Genomic DNA, 20135 nt, shown 5'->3' on the forward strand with positions numbered 1-20135 from the left:
AAAACCAGGCTGTTCCTTTCCAGAAATAGAGCCCAGCCCTCGTCCGTGATTTCTGCTGAGGATGGCTGGCTAGGTCTGTATCACTACTACAGGCAACTACAGGCAGAGGCATGAATCAAGTTTTCCAGGCCTCACCAGTTAGAAGTGACTCATATAAACCCTGGATTAGAGCACTGGGATTGCTCTGCTCATTGCTGATAAGCAGCTGATTCCCTGCATACAATTTCACATTCAAAGCAAGGCGACTGGAAACCTTTCCTGTCAGCCCTGCTCCAACAGGCTCACAGAGCAGTGCGTGACTTGCTAAGCTACACCCGCAAGCACTGGCTCTACTAAAAAAAAAAAGATTTTGGCCCCATGAAACCGGCATCAGCAAACCAGCCTTCCCCTCTGCTGTGCAGATTCCACTGCACAATATAAATCTGGAGGTAAGAGATGCTGGCTTGGGTTTATGCTATTCAAAAAATCAATGTGGATCACATCTACATTATTCCAAAAGCAAAAGATGTCAAGTTCACCTATCAATGCATATCTTTTTTCTAGATTTTTATAATATTCATTATTTCTGCCTTGCAAAAGAACTACAGAATAACACACATTCCATAATTAGAAAGCACTTGGCAAAGATACCATGGGAAACAAACCACCCTAAACAGGCCAGGAATTTGAGAGCCCTTCCTCTTGCAGGTCAGAGGAACGTCTTAAACAAAAAATAGAAATTTCTTTAACCTATCACATGTGTCCTGCTGTCCAGAGTATACTGATCTAAAACTGATTAAAATGCCTCACATTCCTAAGACACCCTATAGCAGAAAACTGGAGGTTCTGAAGGACATTTGGCCCATTACTTAGGAAAAAAGCCTTGTTCCAGCAGAAGATGAACATTTGACTGCACAATAACTGGATAATCAATGCCTTGCCAAAGAATCAACACTAAATATTGCATCATGCTTGATAACGAGGCAGAACCTCTTCCCCATACCATTAGCTCTGCTAAGAATTGTCTGTTTTCTACCCTCTTTTTGTTTGTATTAATGCATCTCCTCTTTCCCCATGCAGAGAGTAGCCAGCTGTCCTCCAAACAAGTAGTTAGGAACAGAAGCTTGGACAGAGGACATTGGTCCCTGAATACACAACATTCCTGGTCAGTTATGAAACTGCAGACCTATAAAGGTTAAATCAAAAGCCCATTATACTCACTCAAAAAGCACCTCAAGATGGTAAAGTTCCTTAATTTTACTGCAAACTTCATGACCTCATGAGTTCTCTGAATTCTCTGATTCTGTGTGAATGTGTTTGCACGATTACAGACAAAAGCTTAAAAATGTTAGGTGTGGCCAAAAGGGTTCAAAAACCAGAAGACAAAGAATATTTAAATTATTATTTTGAATTCTAATTTATGCTTTGTAATGCCTAAAACTGTCAATACTGGTTTTGTTTGTTTCAAGAAAGCTTCAACAGTGAGAACACTAACCTTCTTTTCTTCTCAAGCTCAGTCTTTCACAAATAAACAAGAATATTACAAAAAAATGGAATATTACAAAAAACAAAGATGGAGATGCACACCTCTCCTTGGACTCCTACACTTTCTCTGTAAGTGCTATCACTATTTTGGTACCTCTCATGATAGATGTGTTTGAGAAACAGCAGATTAAGAAGCACACATGCGGCGCTTGTATTTAGTTATGGCTCCTGCACGCACACAATAATTCTGGGTTTATGACGTGAGTGAAAACCGAAACTGGGTTAATCTAACAAATTAAGATAAATTTTCCTTGTTGTTGCTCTCTGCTGAACCAGTGAAACAGAATGGATGACTGGCTTTGACAGTGACCATCAGAACAAAGTCCCACTTTATAATTACCAGATGCCCTTAATATGATGCCAGTTTGTCTCATGCATGTGGCTACTCTCACTCTGTTCCACTCACACGTTGCCCTGTGGTATGGCTCTGTTGGTTGTTTTACAGGACTGCAAGACGGTTGCCTTTTCAGCTCTACCCATTCTGAATCCAACAGTAATTGTTGTACTAACTTCAATAGCAAAGAGTTTAAAAACAACAGTTAATTCAGTTTGATTGCTTTGCCCTTACTTTGATACAATCATTTTAAGCAGCTCCCCTGCAGAGTCTGTGGCAAGAACAAGAAGAGCCGTTTTGACGGAGCTGTTAATACAAACAGCCTGACTCATTTCAGCTGATGTGCATTCCTCCCAACTGACTTTCTAAACAGTCACTCCCAGTGGCAGGACCTACATCTTCCTTTTAAGGGGAAAAAATGTTTTCACAGGAAAAATTAAGTGTTTAAAGCCTGTGCATATCTCTGTGCTTTCAGTGACCAATCTCTCCTTTAAAAACACATTCATGTTGCATGTAAAACAAAAACTTCTCCCTCCTTAATATAAAGTTGTTCCTGTTTTTTATCACAGCCATTAGCTTTCTATCGATAGCCTGGCAGACTCAGGTGAAACATCCTATCATACAATTTTTCACGCAAGCCAACATGAAAAAGAGAATTGGTTTTCCAGAGCATTAGGACGACTAAATTTGAGAGAAAAACATGGCTGAGAAAGAACAGGCAGAACTTACAGGCTGTAGACAACGCTTTACAGCTCACATTGGTGGCTGACAGTTCCTATTCCTCCAAATTTCTTTTCCTGCATTTCTGAAAAGAGGATTAGCGTTAGAAAGGGATTAAGACTGGAAAGCATATCATAACAAAAACTTCTTGTTCTATCGACACTAGATAAGGAAAGAGTGAGCACTGGTGCTTTGCCTGCATGTTAGATGAAGGAAACAGGATTTCCCTCTGCTACTCCCTGAGCAAGATCCCAAGGAAATGTTTCTAATAATAGGAAATTACTATATAAGGCCAGATCAGCACTAAACTGTTTGCAGTCTGGAAAAGAAGAACATAAAAGAGTACTGAGGAGGGACACAACTGGCAGAGCAGGGCTCTTCACACATCAGTATTCTCTGGGAAGGCAGCATGCAGCAACCTAAGGTTCCCCTCCATAGAGATGGACAGCATTTAACCTCTGACTCTTCTCTCCTGAGCAGAGAGGGGCCTCTCCCACAGCCCAAAATAGAAAACTAAATGTACAAATTAGGGCTGCTATGTCCTTTTTCTATCACGCCCTTGCTTTTCTTCATGGGAGGAGGAAAACGACAGACGGAATAGTCTCGAATCTACAAAATAGTGCCTGCAAAGCAAGGGTGAGCACATCTCTGATACGGAAAGGGAAAGACACAGCCACGTCCTAAAGCATGACGTGGCCAGTGCTAATGCAGAAAGAAAGCTGACAGCTCCCCTACCTGCCCTTCCTGGGCAGCAGATCCATGGAGCACAACAATTTGCTGCTGCATTTTGTGAACTGGACAGCTCTTACTCATTTTGTTTTAAACTGTAAAGATGTTGGGCACCTGTGGAAGGAGCCATTTAACTTAATTTCCAAAGTGATCCCACATAATTGTATGCATTAATGTCTCACAGGCCAACAGTTTCAGCAGCAAACTGTTAACATATAGCTACAAGCGGCTGTGAACATCTCAGCAAAACCGTCGGACTGACTTCTATCTGGAGCTGTAACTGTAACTCAAATGCACAGTTTTTACTATCATTTCAGCAGACACAAAACCTGCAAGCCTGGCTGAAGACAGATTTTCCTTCTTCTTATACAAATGAAAGGGAGTTCCTACAACAACGCTCACAAAGACCTCGTTTGGATAAAACTGGAACATTTCCCTGTGATCCCCAGCGAGGGGTATCTTTCCATCTCTGCTTTGTCTTCGGATAAGGCCAGAAGCTCTCAGCTCCCAGTGCAGAGAAGCTTGCTGAGCAAACACTGTCTGACACAGTCCCATAGCTGCCATGGAAATGAGTACAATATAAATTCCTAGACAGGTTTATCACCCAGACTTTTTTCTGACAGCAGTAGATGTTTGTGACAAAATGTACAAATACTTTTTTTATCTGTAGCCTGCTACATCCTATCTCTCTCTGTCTACAAATGCAGCCCCTGCAGGGTTGCACAGCTTCTAGAGGAACTTGAGGCCAAATCCCAGCCAAGATTTTCCACGTGTTAGCTGGTAAGACCTCTTTGAGCTGAAACGGTCAGTTTGCCCCAGCAAAGTTAGGCTGAGAGCCTTAAAAAAGGCAAGCTAGGCTACCCTTATGAAAGGCTCATTGATGAGACGGTAAGACAGAGTTTTGACAGCAGAAGCACTCTTCTACATCACAGCACCAGGAACTTCACAGTCCCGATGGGAACATGGCTGAGATTTACAATTCCCCATACTGTTCCAGAGGATTGCTCCAGTGTAACCAGGCTCTCAGGTACGTTCTTCACCAGTTGCTCATACCTCACCCTTGTCCCCATACTACCTGGCTAGAAAAGGGTGTGCACTCAAGGGTGTGTTAAGCTTTCCAGGGCATATAGCAATTCTGTCCCAGGAGGATGTTTTATATTTGACTTATCTTTAGGGACATCTTGATTTCTGAAGATTTTTAAACTGGCGTTTAATTTTTGTCCATTTAAATACTTCACATTCTTGCCTGCACAGCAAGGGGGAAAACAAGTGCAGGCAACAGGCAGGCATTTTTCAGAACCAGTTAAGATAAGTGGTTACGACTCTTAGAGAAAACCAACTACCAAGAAAGCATTTATATTAAATACCCTTATGCTGCTTTTCTCATGTAATAACTGCTCCATAACAATTATAAAGCAATTCAGAAAGACGGCCTGTGCTGGTATTGCTTGTGGTCAGTGGTATCTGAAAGTTAATTAATTTTGGAAAAAACAAAGTTTTGGGAACTAGCTCCCGGTGCATTTAAGTCAGTACGAGGTCTCAACTTTAAGCTTGGACCCTAACACTGTTGTCTTCTCTACTTGTTTTTCATGCCAACTCAAAGGATGCAGTCAGTAAGTTGTTTGTTCGGTTTCAAAAAGTCTGCTCCAGGAGAAATAAGATATTTGTTTTGGCTCTAAAAGGTGAGAAGAATCACAGGTATGAGAGTAAGAGTCTGGAAGCAGAGATCAACCATCCCTACTAACATTACATTGACAGGATCCCAAGTTTCCCCCATGCCACCAATGACAATCATAAAATTCTTCTCTAAATATAGGAATTGTCTGTTTAGAACTGCTGACACCAAAACAATAAGTTTAAGCTGCTTTATTTTCTTTAGTGGGTTAAATCTGAAACCTAGGGAAGACTATCTGAATGACATTCTTAATTGTGTCAACACATATAATTTTACAGAAATCCAAATAACATATTTATCTACTATATCAGACTGCTTTATAGGAAACAACTAAACTTGACTGACTTGTCCTATGCTGTCCTTCTTTTCTTTTAATTCACAACTTTCTTCAATGCAGTTTTGCATTAAAACAACCACACCCAAACCCAGACCATTTGGTACTGTAAAAAATAAGTTTTAAAAGGAAATACCTCCCTCCAAAATAGCCAAATGAAATTGTTTCTTTCAGTTAACGTGAAGCTTTTCCTTTTCGTAAAGCCTCAATAGAGCTATTGTTGAACTCCTAGTTGGCTGTCAAAACCATGAACTTTTCTACTATGTGGAGACTGGAGCACAGGTAATATCTAGATTATATTAGTATATTCAAGCTTCCAGTGTCAGAAAAATAAAGGTCAAACGGCTAAAACTTTCCTGAAAAGCACAGGAGAGAGGATCACATACGGAATATATTTCCTGAAATTCTGTGTTGTTTTTTTTTATAAAATAGCTTGTACATGAGTGATGCCCCAACAACTACTTCTACTCCCTACTCCTGTTAGTGTAATAACAAAATCCCTAGTATGGAAAGTTTATAGTAGCATAAGGATGTATATATCAGTATAATTTGTACTCTAGATTTAGGGAAATGCTGCTATGAGCAACATTGTGTATTGGTACAATGGCATCTGTCACAGGTTTGTTCCATGTAATGTCTCTAAGTTCCTTAAGAAAAAAAGAACACCACACCAATCTGCAAGTATTCTTGCGACATTTCATTCTGATGCCAGAAGCCAGTGATACCTGGGAGAAACAAGTTCTTATTTTCCTTCTGGGTGTGACTCTTTTTTAATGCAAACTTAGCAATGCTGTAAGCGAACTACGAACTACCAAGTGGAGCCAAATTCTATAAGCCCAGAAAAAGGGCACATTCAATGCTTTAGACATTCAAATAAGCGGAGTAGTTTTTAATGTGATGATTTATAAGTGTAGAGTTTACAGGCACAATTTGTACTTCCACCACTTTTTTTCCTCTGTCCCAAACTGACTTTGTTGGCCTAAGGCAGGCAGTTATTTTGGGACAGTGAAAAGTTATAAATATGTTCTAATAAAACTATTGGGAACACATATGGTACTGAACTTCTTTCAAACCCTTCTTTGTAAGGGAACAAAGAGCATTTTACATTTATTGTGATGGCATAAGTCCCCTATGAAAAGTTTAAGGAAAGAGTTTCAACAACAGTCTGGAGTAAAACTAGATCATGAACCCAAAATAAGAATATCCAATGATCTGCAGAAATTCCAGATTATGCTAAAAGAAATGGCCTAAGCAGTTTCCAAAAAGCAGACGAAAGAAAAGTAGACACGCAGTGCAGACTGGCTATCTGGCAGTGTGTCAGACTTGAGGCCTGGCAACCAACAGGAGCACGTGGGCAGATGATATTGCAGCTGGCTTATGTCTGAACTGCTTCCCTTTACCCTGCCTATTCTGTTGCTTCTGAAAAGAAGGGTAAAAGCCACCAGATGAAGGGTATTGTCTGAGGTAATCTCCTTCTGACCAGTCTGACAGTACCCCAAAGATCCCACAGTGAACAAAATCTTTAATGTTTTTGTGAACTGCAAACATTTTTATCCTAAAACAGATATATCCTCAGTTAACAGTAAACAAGGAATGATGAGTTGCCATCATGCTGGCAAAAGTATTCCAGGATGCCTGGAAAATACAGACATGATTTCAGAAGGACATCCCACATCCACTGGCATCAGCCAACACTCATCAAATGATCCAGAATATTGTTTTCCAACATTTAAAAAAGTGTACTCCTGTTGAATCAAAACTACATTAAATCAAGATTTTCTTAAAGTAAAAGAAGTAGTAATCACAATGATGTTAAAAAAATAATAAATCATTGGCTTGCAACTTATTAAGCACCCTTTGAAGTGTAAGGAATCTCTCATCTCCAAGACATGGTTTCAACTCCCTGCTCACTCAGGAGAACAATACTATCCTGCTCACGGCATTTTCAAGATTTTCTGTATTACCAGGGACATAGATTTAATCAAAAACAAAGACAAAATACACACTAAAGAATAATCAAGGAGCCCATTCCTTTGTGGTTCTCAGGAATGCATGTTCCACATCTGGATAAACATGGGCCTATGCAGTGAATGGAAACATTCATTCCCCAGCTGTGGCTAGGTCCAACTCCTTTCTTTCTCTCTGATTTTACGTATAGTCCCACATTCGGTGGTTGAAAAACTGCATAAATCCTGGTGAGGCAGACAAAATAGGTAGTCAGAGGCAGGCTCAGCAATCTGCCTACTGACCCTTTACATCTAACATATAAACAAAAACAACTTTTGGACTGTGATCTCCAACTCGAGATCCTGAAGGAACTCCCACAGCTCCCATTAGTTGGGTATAATCATCTGGTTGTGACAGTTGTGACATTAACAGAAATACCAACTGTTCCACAGCATTGTGTTCTCCATCAGAAGATGAGGACCGGCACCCCTAAGAATAAGAGACAAGGGGAAGCCTCCACTGGTGCTGATGCAAATAATGAGCACATCCTCAAAAAAGTAAAAGGTATCCTTCTGCCTTGAGGCTACCAGTGCACAGGTGGGAGTCCTTTCCACATAAGGCCACATCCTGCTAGAAGTGCATGGATTCAGAGATCTCATGGAAATTGGGTATCTTTTGTTCTGATGCTGTTCGAGCAAACCCCACTGTCCATGGCAGCTAGGACAACAGGAACTGTCAGAAGTCTCATCCTACTGGGAAGTAAACACTGTCTTTCCTCTGATTTGACAGGCATAGATTCTCTAAGTCCCCTTGGCAAAAGTGAGAGATCCAGAGCCATGAAGGAATCTGAGCTCCTCCCTGAAAGAAGGGTCCAAGAGTCTCAAGAATAGGTATCTCCCATAGAAAATCAGTAGATGTTAGCAAAGACTATAATGTAAGAAATACGTACAAAATGCAAGCAGCAGCTTTGGTTCTTTCACTTAAATTTACTGTTCTAACAGCTCTCAGATACTGCCAGGGCAGCATCATTTGCCATTGTAGCAACAACACGAGCCCAGCCTTAGCCACTCTACAATAATGAGAGGAGACTGCAAAAACATGAGAGCTGATACAGTGTGCATGGCAAGCCCTAGATTAACTATGCTTCATCGAGGTCAGTGGGAGCTCTGCCATCAGCTTCAGTTGTGTTGGAGTACACCAGTGGCAGGAAAAAAGGTTAAGCTCTTTTAAATCACCTAAAGAATAAGAAAAGCATCACAACTTCAGGGTATGTTTCAGGAGCTATTGTTTGTATGGCTGAACTAGAAAAACAGAGGGACACAGGGAAGTTCATCACTGTAAATTATTGATCCACTGCTTTCTAGACATTGAAACTGGTAATTAAACAAATGGTAAAAAGATACTTCATCAATTATAGAGGTGTCACTTTAAATTACACTTGCTCCAGGATGAATAAAACACAGAGGTTAAACGCTATGGGTACTTCTTCATGCTGGCTTCTTGTTCAAAATCCTCACTACAACTGATTCTAACTCTCTTGTATCGCTGCTTCAGAGCTGCATGCTCTTTGCACATATTAAGCTAGATAAGGGGAAATGAGTTTTTGTTTCACCAATCTTTTTCACACAATGTCCAGAGAGCACAGTCCCGTGGTATGGAGAGAAGATTTGGAACTGAGACTAGTGGGATCCCTTTGCTGCTCAACAGGATTAGTTATATGGCCATAAGTCAAGGCCACAGCCCCTATGAAAACAGCCCTCCCTCAAAAATCAGACCAAAAAAAAAAGTTTTGTCTACTAACAGTCAGTTGTGAAATCTGTGAAGTACTGGGCAGACATTTGATACTGGTAGGTCTTATGGTTTTTAGAAAATATATACATGTACACACCCTCCACAACCTGAAATAACACTGGCAAGCTGCTCCTGAAGCAATATGATGATGACATCAAAGATACCCTTTTAAGCAGAAATCATGTCACAACCATAATGACTACTCAAATTTGATTTATGGTAAATTTTTATATCAGGGTGCATGCCTTACTGCATCAAGCTTAAAGTTACCTCAATTTCACATGTTAATATTATATGAATGTAAAAATATACTTGCTCTAATACTCATTTTGAACTAAGAACAACATCCAAAGAACAGCTTGGCCATCTTGCAATTACTGGCACAGACGCTCTCTAGAACCATTATTACATCTCTCAAATAGGTTTCACTCTGGGAAAGCATTTATTGAAGGCTGGGTTCATCCATTGATTGAGATAGGTCAGGGAATATAAATACTCTAAGTGAAAGACTGCATATGCAGCATAAGCAGACAGCTTAAAAGCACATGCAAAAAAACCCTAACAGGTGGATGCAGTTGGCATCCTTCACTGAGCAGAAGCAGCAGTGAAGCAATAATGCTAGGAGGCAAGATCAGAGAAACAGAAGTTGCTGGTGGAGCAAGAAGAATCCTAGAAGTCAAACAACTTGTGCTTGCCATGGTAAAATGGAGAAGTGAAGAGATACCCAGGTGGGAGTTCAGTTCAGAGAGGAGAGAGAGGCCAAGGGGATGAACCGCAGGAACACGCTGTGGAAGCTGGAGATGAATGCATCATCAGCGGACGGAATATTCAAAGTGGGAGATGTAGGCTGGACAGTAGAATTTTTGTGAAGGAAAGAATACCAGCTCTTGGTAGGAGGACAAGATAATCAAAAGGCTGAGCTGACTCTCCCTACTGCTCCCCAAATAATGAGGCTGAAGCACAAGGAGAGCAAGCTCTGCTGTGGGCCTGATGCCAATTGGTCTATGAAGTTTTCCTTGCCTATTCTAAGGAGAGTTACACAATGTAAGGCTTTATTCATAAGTGCCTGATGGCATCCTGTGTATACAACAGCTCCTACCAGCAGAACAGTATTTGTGGGAAATGTTAGGAAGAGTGTCTAAGAGAGATAAAGCCTTTGAGTTGCAGACAAAGCTGCCAGCCCTCATTTCCAGCTTGTCAGAGCAAGTCCTTCTTGAAGTCAGCAGCCTGGAATGAAGAGAATCTGGCATTTGTGCATGTATGTATGGTTCAGACAGTCAGGGCGGAGCAGCTGACTTTAATCATACTTTCCACACTGGGGGAGGGGGAGGAGTGGCAAAGTACAGTGAGTGATGGGCGTTATCTCCTATATATTCACAAATTCCTCTTCTTTGACTTTGTATTTCAAGCCTGACCTCCTTTCCTGCTTCCACTAGCCCCTAGAGGAGCGGGGGAAGAGCGAGAACACAGAACTGGAATTTGAGAGTCCTTCACATTCTTGGGATTCCTGGTGTCTGTGATAGGCAGCACAAAGGCAGCACACGCTTGTCTGGTGACCTGACAAATTCCACGTTCTGGAGAATTACTGGAACAGCTGATGGGTCACAGGAGTAGCTACATGCAGGTACTACCCTTCCCTGCAAAGCTGAACCCCACTATTCCAAAATTCACTAATCCAAGTGCTAACCCATTACAGCCTCTGCTGCTCCCACTTACCTGCTGGGTGATAACCTTCATGTTTAGTATTCACATACTAAAGTTGTTTCCTTAATTGTCTTTTGCCAGAATATCTGTTTCTGGGGGAAAAAAAAAATACCAACAGAGCATCTAAAAATATGGGCTTGCACTAGCCACTGCCAAGCTTTTTTAGCTTGTTATGAAGCCTCTTTAACAAGAGTGCTAGTATGGTATCAAAAGCTCCAAAATAGTTTAATACAGCTGCCCACCACAGTGTTAGCAACAATAGTCTAAAGAACTCCAGTTCAAACCACTTCTGGTTGCCTTCTACCCTCACAATGAGGCTACAGTCCACTAAGTCACATGGAGCTTCAATTCCATCTAGAAATAGCCTCTTGAAGTTTCTACTGCAGGATGGCATTCCTAAATTTTGTTTACTTGGGTGCCACTACTGGTGGTGACAGCAACAGCAGCTACAAATTGCAGGAACCTGCGTTTATACACAGAAAGGGCACACATCCAGATCCAACCTCTTGCACAAAAGGTTTTGGCAGCCAAATGAATTCCTTCTCCCTTACCCTTTCTGCCTGTGTCGATCACAACGTCATGCTCAGATACCATAACACAGTAACCTTGCCCTACTACCCCACACATGTACCTTAAGAGTCCCACAGGGCCCAAAAGTCCTTTGAGCCTTTACACCTGCTGAAAAGCAGTGCAAAAGCGGGCATCCCTGCATCCTCTGCCGGGCAGGGTGTCCTCCCTCCAGGCCCCCAGTGCACTGGCTCTCCCAACCTCCTTCCACAAACAGCAATGCTCTGGGAAGCGGCAGAGGTATATCTGCTCCAGAGAGAGCAAAACACACCAGACATCAGTGCTCAACTGGACCCCTCTGACCTGGGCTATGCTCCCTGCTTTGAACCCCGGCCACTCTGTGTGCTGCTTAGGCAAGAGGCAGAACAGATGCCAGTTTCTCTTGACTCAGTGTCTAAGCGTGTTCACCCTGTCTGTATCAGTATTTATCAGTGCCTCTCTATTCCGGACCTGATACCATGTTAATGGGCAGGGCAGCAGTGCAGGCACTCCATGGGCAGATAGTGTTATAGCTTGGGAATCCCCATTACAAGAAGTGGAGTGGAGATAGTGTATTCTATTTGTAAATTTTAATAAAGCCAACATTTAGAAGACAACAAATTACCATTTATGTTCCAAACAGCTGGCCTAGCTCCACATCCACAGGATGGGAGGCTTTAGTGCCAATCATCCCACACACCAGGGCGCAAAAGTCCCCCAGTATGACTGCAGAACCTTCTAGCAAACTCAAACTTCTCTTCACTACCACCGACTTCAAGGATCAAAAAATAGCAGCATAAGAAGAGAACAGCTACACAAGCCATCATTCCCACAGCATTACATTACAGACACTTCTCCAAGGTAAAAAGAGCACAGAAAGTGTCCTCCAAAGTGCCAAAGTACAGTCCCAGGCTGCTGTAAGTTGACCTAGACAGCTGACATTACTGTGATGCAGCCCATCCTCTCTCCCCAGCTGTGCTTGTCCTGGCCCTCTCCCTCCTCTGTGCTGGGACCGAGATCTGTTTAGCTCTGTAATGAGACAGTTTCAAACAGAAAACTTTTTTTTTTTTCTTCATCATTGTTCTCTAAACTTTGTTTCAATTGATTCACTAAAGGGTCAAATGGATGCTAGTGCAGGTACAGGGAGTGGAGAACTACAGCAAAACGAATTTAAATAGAACTTCATGTCAGTATAAGCTGATCTTAGACACTGGCAGAATATATCCTCCTGGCAGACAAGGAAAGAAAAGGCACTTCATCGAGAGTGACATGGATGAAGCTCTAAGACTCTCTGACTGCTTGCTTCATCCCCTACCCTTTATACATATAGATGCCTCCAAACATTTAAAACCTTGCAAAGTGATGCACGTATATTATTGCCACCAGCAGCCTCCAGGACAAGCCCAGGAATGACACCAGAGGCTACAGACTGTCAGCTGTAGTGTTCCATGATCAGGAAATCAGCAATATAAATTACCTAACCTGACGCGTGTGGGTATATATGTCACACCAGATTCACCAGCAGAAACATGTCTAGCTAATACACTGGTCTGCTATTCAACGAGATTGTGAACAACTGACACTTTTTGGCAGGTGCCTTAGAAATGAGGGCTGATGATGGTGGACTCTACAAGCACGCAGGAGGGGGGAAGCTCACTTCACACACTCATCACTGTGCCAGTTACTGACCCAAATGAACCTTCCCATTCCCTATCAATCCACAAATCTCAATCCAGCCCACACTAAACATTGATTGATTTTCTACTCTAATGAGCACTGTGTCACATTTGTGTTGACTAACCATCAGTTCAGATAAGTGGTTTGCAATTAAGATAATTTGGTTTGGGGCCAATGTGGCCTGAAAAGCACTTTTGAGAGTTCAGCACAGTGCTAGAGAGATTAACTAGAGAAATTTACTGCTCAAAACAGAAGGCCAGGTACCAAGCTAACAGCTACTTTTAGACCTTTATACCAGAATTTACCTTTCCAGCCTATTCAAAATAAAAAGCAAGATTTGTCGCAACAAAACTTTTCCTTGGAAAGTGATAGCTTGCTTGTACAATGCTCGGAAAAGATTTCTTTCCAGACATGTGCACTCAACCTGCAGCAACACTGATTTTCTTCCACTCCCCATTTCCACTCAGGTGGCAATGTGATCCTTTCACAAACGCTACCTATTTCTGATGAAAGACAATTAGTATAAAAATGCATTCAACAACAAACAGCCAACTTAACTGAAGCCTCTAGAAAAAAGTAAACAGTTACATGAGCACAGCTCTTGAGTTCCATGGACTTCAGCCTGGACATAGTTCACATTCTCATCCTACACACAGCCACTTTGCGGAATTTTCCTCCCGTTGCAAGCTGAACTAGGAAAGTGGTTTGGATAGCAGCAGTTGCCAGGTAAATATATTCAAGGCTTACAGTTGGAAGGAGCTCCCCTATGTCCCCACCTAGACACGGAATCATCAGAGCAGAAACAGACACTTGGCAACTGGTCAGGTTTCAGTTTAAAGAGAGAGATCAAACATCCCTTTTTCACTCTGCGAGTTTTTTTGCATACAGAACTCCACATCTCTTGCAACACTTCCTTTTCACATGGCACCCTCATGACCAAGCTGCCAGAGCAGCACAGAAACCCTTACTCCCAACACTCGCTACCTGCCAGGCTCTCAGCACCAGAAATCCCCTGCTCTGATAGCTCTCACCAGCGCAGCAGACAAAGGTTTCAAGATGGTCAATCTCTGGGAAGAGCAGCTTATCTTTGACTCTTTTTTTCTTTTTTGTTTTGTTCTCCTTTCCTTTATACTTCTTTCTTGTATGAGGACACAATTATCTCAGATTACTTTATACTTGAGACAAATGATGTCTGAAAGCTTACCCAAATATATAAATGGCCCATAACCATCAACCCATGTATTCTTCAATAATATCAGGCAAAAAGAAAAGACACTGTGCTCATATCGCTATGTTGTCACATGTTTTTCTTAAATGGTCTAAGGACTCTAACACACCTGGTTTAGAAATACCTCATAAAAGTGCATAAATTATCCCTTCTGTTATCCCAAATTGCTCCTAGCTTTCTCCAATCCCTGCATAAGCAGTCATGAGAGCACCGTTTCTTCTGTGAATTGAGGAAACATCTTTTTGGTGATTTTAGAGGATAGTATTTTAAGGTAGCCAACATCTAACTGACAGGCAGCACTACTGCTCATCTGTACTTCCGTAACAACCAAGATTTCAAACAATTTAAATAAATGCTTTCTGCTGAAAACCAAAATTGTAAGTGCTGAAACTAAGCACCAACTGAAATAATGAGAGAGCTAAGATAATAGGCCTTTGTCCCCAAATTATTTCACAAGGCTGAGCTCTAATTTTCTTCAGCTAAATAGTCTGTGGACCCACTACTTCAGGAGGACGCAGAGACGAAAAGGAGAGCAAAATAAGATTGGTCGGATCTACGATACAGGCTTATTTTGGCCTCCCAACCTCTTCTGCCTCCCACACCTTTTTATCCCCCTCACACTTTTCCAGCATCCCCTTCTTCTTGGCCTCTACTTTTCTTGCTGACCCCCCACACCATTTTGGTCCCCCACCACTTTTCAGCCTCCAATTTTCTTTCTGGCCTCCCACATGTTTTCAGCCTCTAGTTTCCTTTCAGACTCCCACCCCTTCAGCCAGCACATAATATTAAAATCCCCTTAAGGTTATGAATATGTAAATTCTCTATCCACTCAACAGTGTCTCACCTTGATATGTGCATTCATATTTTGACTTCTCCTTCTACACCCTAGCTGACCAGAAACAAGCTAGCTTCCATCCAGACATCCTGCAGTCCTAACAGCGCAACTTTATGCCCAAGGAAACATGGTGGCTCTCTCAGCAATTCCAAATCCTGCTAGCACTCTCATAGCCCTGTACAGTTAATTATGTTAATGGCAGTACGAAAGTAAAACATAAGAAATTCTGAGATGGTAAAAATCATTTATCATGAGTTTCAGAGCAACACTTTCATAAGGTTTAGGGGCGATGCAAACCCCCACCAAGCTTATTTAAACAAATAATACATGCTCTAGCTTTGCTAACAGCTCCATAAGGTGCTGTTCCCAGTTCCTATCCATCACCTTTCCAGACAGAAGATCAGCAACATTAAAGTCAGAAATCATCTGCATTCCTACAAAGCGCTACGATCAGGCACACAAAAACACACTCTGTACTTCTCTGCAGAACTTGTTTTGATCCCCTCCCTCAACTTTAAGAGCAACAAATCCATGCACAAATAAAATGGGGATTTTGGAAGTCACATATTTTGTACTTTCCCTCACTTTCACATAAGACCTTAAGTTTTCCTTTCTCTTTTCAAACAAAATTGTAGCCAAAAAAGCTTGTGACTTCAGGAGAAATCAAAAATACACATTTGAAAACACTATTCAAAATGCACTGTTTGATTTACTTGAGAAATATGATAGGTACTTTTTTTTTGTTTTCAGAAAGGTGCAACAGATGTAAAAACAGTTCTTCATTATACATTACTATGATTTTCCAGTAATCATACTGCTCTGAATCTTCTCGTCCAAGTTGCAGTATTTTTTTAATTATGTGGTACTTAGTAGGTCTAAAGGAAAACGAAAGAGAACTGACCACAAAATTCAGAAATGCTTAAATTCAAAAGGAAGATGTGAAATATCTTTAAAAGTTATATTTTAACAGACCAAACACTCTTCCCACACTGTCCCTTCACACGCAAGTCAGGCACGCTTAGCTGCCCCCACTTCATTCCCGCATGAACAAACCAATGGAGAAACCCTATTATATTGCATTGTGTGCACTTGGCACTGTTTGTTCGGCACACCAAAAAACAATCAGGTATACAAACCCTGGTTGTTATTATAATCTTAATAGATGTAAAGGGTGGGTAGGAAAGCTACCTGTAACATCCATGAGAAAATAATGTACTAACACAAACCAGCAGATAAACAGTCAAGAAAAGGCAGAAAACTGCTCCCAACTAAACTTCAGTGCTCAGGTAAAATAAGGCAAAAGAAACATCTGTTTTGCTGTCTAAGTTCCAATTCTGTCAGTGAGAGAATTCCTGGCTTCCTGATGCAAAGGTGTGGCTTTCCCTCCCAAGATGAAGAAGAGGCAATTCTGAACAGACTCCAAAAATCCTAAGAGTATAAGACAACCTGTTATTTAGAACAACAAGATGTGTGGACAGAGAACAAGGCTTTCTGGTCTCTAATGTGGAAGGTTCAATAAAACTCTAGAAAACAACAACAATTTTGTGCAATAATCTTCCCTCTTCTGAAAACTGTACCACTGGACAAATCAGCTTTTGCTGCACATTAAAACCTGAACTGCAGAAATACTACTTATAATGCAGCATTGTGTAGTGTTGCAAATATATTACTTATAATGCAGCATTGTGTAGTGTTGCAAATATATATCAGTTTTGGGGTTTTAAAAATGTTGATTATAGTGTGCTGCCTTGTAATGCATGGAACTGCATATTTCAGTTATTAAAGTTAGCAAACAAGTCTGGCTGTTCAAAGTCATTTCCCTGAGTAAACAATGACTCAGTGTGGACTGTATAATGTAGAAGTTATTAGTTACTGTTAGCAAGTTTAAAAAACCCAACTTGCAACACTATACAAAGACATACTTCAGAATGGAAAATAGTTTTCCTCCTACTTCTATGGTTCCAGTTATAGTGTTTCAGTGGAATTTAATTTTCTAAAAAGCTAAACAGATCACTATCTCCTTATTATATAACTGGACGTTGACTTAACTGGACCCTTCAGCCATGAACAATAAGCACAGTGAGAGAGCTGAGCCTACCCTCTTCTCTGTTCTCCGTTTGTTGTTACAACTCTGAAGTAAAGATGATTCTTTCTTGGACAGGAATATCCCATCTAGACCAGGCTGCAGGTGGTAATGAGAAGAGACATAAAGACAACCATAAAATATTGAGTATATGGTTATGAAGAAAAAAATGCAATTGTAAGCTCACCAAAATCCTCTGACAAACACTGTTCTCTAGTCGAATTACAGCTCCTTCAATAATCCTCCTCTTCATTAGTAAAATGGACAAATACACCTGGTGATAGTCAGCTGGCATAAGGCACCACAGATCACTCTAACTAATGAAATGCAACCTCAGCTGCTAAGATGCAAAGGTTTCCCTGAAGTCTTAAAACACTACAAAGGCTGTTCTCCAGCTACGAGTATGCACTGTCTCAATGATTAGGACCACATCTCTATGTTACCTTATGTAAGGATGAAACCTCTGGTCAGATATAAGAACACTACAAGGAAATACAGAGTCAAATATCCATGATAAACTTTTACTAGAAAAATGCCTCCAAAAGAAATTACTGAAATAATTTTAAAGGCACAGCTTTTTAAAGCAGCTACAGCTTATAAGGTCCATTCTGCATCCAAACAGCAGGCTGAATGTCATCATAACTGTGTTTTTGTCCACATGCATCTTTTTGCTTAGCAGCGATTTTAGAAAGCTCTTTTATGGAGAAAGAAAGAAAAAAATATCTGTTTAGGACAGCGCGGATGGAGGATTTTTTTTTGTCATTCACAGACTATCCATTTCCTGGCAAAAATCAGAACACATTTTGACACAGCATTCTTTGCCACCAACAGTGACACTGCCCATTTGGTGACAAAACTTTCCAATAACTGCAGGCTGCTCTATCTGCCAGCTCCAGGACCTTACCGCCTACAAGGCAAACACTGTAGCACTCCAAAGGTATTGCCAAATGCTAAAAATCTATGTACATTTATTATCAGCCGCTGAACAGAATTACAGGAAGGGCAGCGGCCAAGATGGACGAAGGTCAATGTACCAATTAAAGGGCTGCAAGTGTCCCAGTGAAGAACAGCTAGCTGGTCATTCACATGTGACGAAATGCTGTCCTAAAGAAAAAAGCTGCCAGGGAGAGCTATCCATGCATGCATGAATGTCACAGGAGTTCTAAACACTAATCTTTATCACCTTCCACTACAGGAATTTAATATAGGACAGACGACGCTGAAGATATATATTAATAGAAAAGGTACTGGCCCTGCTGCTCCTTGTTGTATTGGAGAGTATTTAAATAATGCAGGACAAGGCTTTAAAGAATACTAGACCTTCCACCCCCACAGAACACGACTCAGTTGCAAAAAATGACTTGAGATTTGTCCACTCAGAATCTTCTGTCATAACAAACTTTGTTAGCCTTTCACATTTACTTATACTGCTTTCTTACATCTTTATTAATGCTTTCTGGGAAGAGCTGGCCATCTACGCTGCTAATGCATCAACAAGGAGTAAAGTATGCAGAGGAGGGCACAAAATACGTAGCAGAATATTTTCCAGCAGAGAGATCATTCAATCCAGAGGCACAGTAAAAGTGGCTCCCTCCAGGCAGAAAAATAACTGTGTTACGGTCTCACAGAAAGACAACCCATGCAAACCTCATCCACTAGAAAAGATGACAGAGGTTAGATGTACGGTTTCCGTTGAAGTCAGGGATAGTAATCCTAGTCAATGCAAACCACATCATGAGTTTGTTATAAAGCAGAAAAGCAGTACATAAGACAGTAAAACCCCTGATGGAAGACAAACACATGCTATTATTGCAATCACTTTATGCCAGTACAAGGCATTGCTGCTACCAGTGGAGCCGTCCCCACCTGATCCCAATCATTTCTTCCTGTGCCATCGTATTATTTGTGCAGGCAGAGATGTTCATGTGTTCAAACAATGAGCTGACCCGAGAAACTGCTCCAGACAAATTACCTATTTGTTTTGCCTACTCAGTTTTAACTTGGATCAGTTCTGAAAAGTTAACCACATTTGACTGTGATCAATATAGGTAAGCCAAAGCACAACACAAATGGTTTTCCCCACAGCAACAGTTTGGAAACATACAAATATGCCTTTATAAATAGTTCTTTAGCTTGTATGAAAGGATGAGTGATTTAGTTATATTTGCATCACTTAGGGCAGTAGGACACACCACCCTTAGGAAAATCCACCCTACTCTAAGTTTTCTCCACCTCCTTTTCAAGTAATTATTTATTCGAAAGCACCCTGTGAACAGTCCTCACCCATTACTCCTTCAAACTGGGAGGCAAAGTGCTCTAGCCCAGTGATCCTCAACATTTTGCATGCTGGAACTATTCAAAACTGCCAGGTAAGAGCACTCGGCCGAGGGAGGGGGGCAACGGACTGAAACACACAGGAGCTATAGCTGATCTGTTACTCTGTGACTGTGGCCAGCTGCTGCAGTTTGTTTCTCCTGCATTTGGTGCAGACTGTCCATTTTGGCAGGGGTAGAGGAATTTGTACAATTCCTAGAAAGCATGCAGTTCCCAACACAATAAGGCTAGGTCCTATAAGTAACACGACACTACAAACAACAGAAAAATGGCAAATGTCCAAATACTACTGGAACAAGACTAAGACTATCTTACCTTTGCATAAAGCCATCCATAGAGTTTGAGCTTATTTGTAGAAAGAAACACCATATTTAATCTGTTATTAAGCATTCTTGGCCCCCAGTTTTATTACTGGCCTTCCTCCAGTGGACTTAGATCAAATAAAAAAAAAAAAAGTCTTCTACCTGGCTTGAATAAATTTGTAAGGATCTATAAAATTGCTCTTATAGATATTATAAATTCTGAAGATGTATCATAAATCCCAAGTTTCTTTGCTACCAGTTATGCAGAAATTGCACGCTTTGGATCCTGAGTCACATGTATGTATGTATATTAGTATATTATGATTCAGACTTCTTTTTTTTTCTTTTTAAAAAAAGATCCATCCTTTATGT

The 20135-nt window shown here is 41.0% G+C and overlaps 1 protein-coding gene across 4 annotated transcripts in view; it reads right to left on the reverse strand.

Annotated features, from left to right (window-relative positions):
* Positions 1-20135, reverse strand: part of MYO1C (myosin IC) — a 60703-nt gene that overhangs the window by 36565 nt on the left and 4003 nt on the right. The window contains exon 2 of one of the 4 annotated variants that reach the window (XM_075032634.1): positions 2588-2663. The exons of the other annotated variants lie outside the window; for them this stretch is intronic. The gene's annotated coding sequence lies outside the window, so the exon portion shown is untranslated. The remainder of the gene's footprint in view (positions 1-2587; positions 2664-20135) is intronic. 4 annotated transcript variants of the gene reach the window in all.

Source organism: Buteo buteo, chromosome 7 (genome assembly GCF_964188355.1).
Source record: "Buteo buteo chromosome 7, bButBut1.hap1.1, whole genome shotgun sequence".
Classification (NCBI taxonomy): Eukaryota; Metazoa; Chordata; class Aves; order Accipitriformes; family Accipitridae; genus Buteo; species Buteo buteo.